A 2,069-nucleotide genomic window follows, 5' to 3' on the forward strand; every position below is an offset into this window, starting at 1 on the left:
TCCTGCGTCCGGCAGGCGGGAAGGGGCAGAAATGGTGGTTTTTCGTGGACGCCCCCAATTTATCTGTCCTCCTCCCCCGAAACGGGAAGGGCCGGAGTGAGGGGGAGTACACCGCATGTTTACACAGCGTGTAACCTCGTCACCTGATTTCCGTGTTCTTCTGTGGCAGCGTTCTTCTGCTCGCAAACGGAAAGCTGAGGGGCTCTGCAATGTGGAAGATCCAGAGTCTCCTCCCCACGTAAACAGTGTTACAAGTATTATTCTGCTTGTCCTCCCCCGAAACGGGAAGGGCCGGAGTGAGGGGGAGTACACCGCATGTTTACACAGCGTGTAACCTCGTCACCTGATTTCCGTGTTCTTCTGTGGCAGCGTTCTTCTGCTCGCAAACGGAAAGCTGAGGGGCTCTGCAATGTGGAAGATCCAGAGTCTCCTCCCCACGTAAACAGTGTTACAAGTATTATTCTGCTTGAGTTGCTCGCTTTTATGTTGGCTCACGGGTTTGGTTAGTAAGGCTGCTCTTACACAAGAGAGGGAGATAATGGGCTCTTCTTGGAGCCTCTTAATTAAATGAGGAGGGTGCAGGTCAGTGAGGTTAACACCGAAGATTGACTGCATTCTTTCACATTATCTTCTCTACTAATCCAAAATCCTTCCCTTCCCTATTCAAAAACGTGAAGCTGACTGTAAGATAAGTATGTATCAATTCTCACCTAAAATGATCAGCGGCAAGTGTGACAGTGGAAAATTGTGTGCTGATAGTGAAATATGTTCAGTGTTGAATAGTAAATTTGCTGTGTCACACTTTAAAGTACTGAACTAGGTAAAACAAGCCCTTAAAAGCAAACTAAAAACGTTTCTGGTGCTAAATTGTGTTAGAATAGATACTTAAAAATATATTTGGAAAGATGTCCCAAAATGGTAATCATTTGGGGTTTAGGACTTGCACCTCCTTTTTGAGGTTGTTGGACCTCAGAATTTTATGGTGCAGAGTTTGTGAAAGAAATTAAGTTCATGATTATTTAAGTGTCAGATGTATTGGTACCTTTTGCTTTCAGACGCCTTTCTTCTTGGTGGACCTGTGAAGGGTTTTATGTTCTGTATCCCTTGGCAACATAGATGCTTCTTTGCAAAAACAGCTATTTGAATGAAGGATGTGTTGGCATGACAGATTTGAAAGCAGATAGTTATCAATACTGTTTCTGTATTTAAGGAAACTTCAACATGCTGTAATGTAAAATTAAAAAAGAAATCATTCGTGCGTTATAGGAAATGTACCTGTGTGAAGTAAAATAAAGCCCTAGAGAACTCACCAACTGTCACTATAGTTTTTTCTAAGATAAAAGTCTTACACTGGCTAACTGCTTTAAATTTGGTGTCTTGTCTCTTTGGTTGGCAAACGGATGTAAACTTGCTGCTCAGTACTCTGAGTTGTCAAAATGGGAAGCAGTTCTGCTGTGGGAAAACCACAGCTAGCTTGAAACTCACGTCTTGAAACAAAATGACTTTGCATCTGTCTGCAACACCTGTGAAAATAAAATGCATATAGTGCCCAGAAAATGGAGCTTGTTTCTTGTTTGCTTCTGTTTAGTATTGGTATGTCAGTCCTAAAAATTCTTTGCCTGATGGTAGTAGATGTCATGCACAATGTGTATTGCAATATTTCTAGAAATGTATTTTCCTTGTTCTATGATTCCCAAGGCTGTCTTTGCCCAGATCTTTACAGCGTCTGGTCTGTGAGTGGCAATACCACTGTTGAGGACAATACCACGGTTCTCCCTGTGGTGCATACTTCCAAGTTAAAGTAATCCTGGGGTATCTCTCTTCTCTCTGTCTCTCGCTAAATATTGACTTGTAATAAGAACAAGCCTATCCAAATCCTCAACCAGGAAAGACTCTTGAAGCTGTTGGTCTTTGCTCTTCATGACTGCACTGCTCTGAGACACTTTATTTTATGAGTTTGCCTGCGTTTTTCTCTTGCGACTATGTTTGTACTTCCTTTTGTGCTCTCTTCCACACCTAACGTTTGTCACAAACTTATGTTTCGGTAACCTGCAAGTGAGAACCCCCTA

The sequence above is a fragment of the Aptenodytes forsteri genome, unplaced genomic scaffold (genome assembly GCF_000699145.1).
Source record: "Aptenodytes forsteri isolate BGI_AS27 unplaced genomic scaffold, ASM69914v1 Scaffold13, whole genome shotgun sequence".
NCBI classification, from domain to species: domain Eukaryota; kingdom Metazoa; phylum Chordata; class Aves; order Sphenisciformes; family Spheniscidae; genus Aptenodytes; species Aptenodytes forsteri.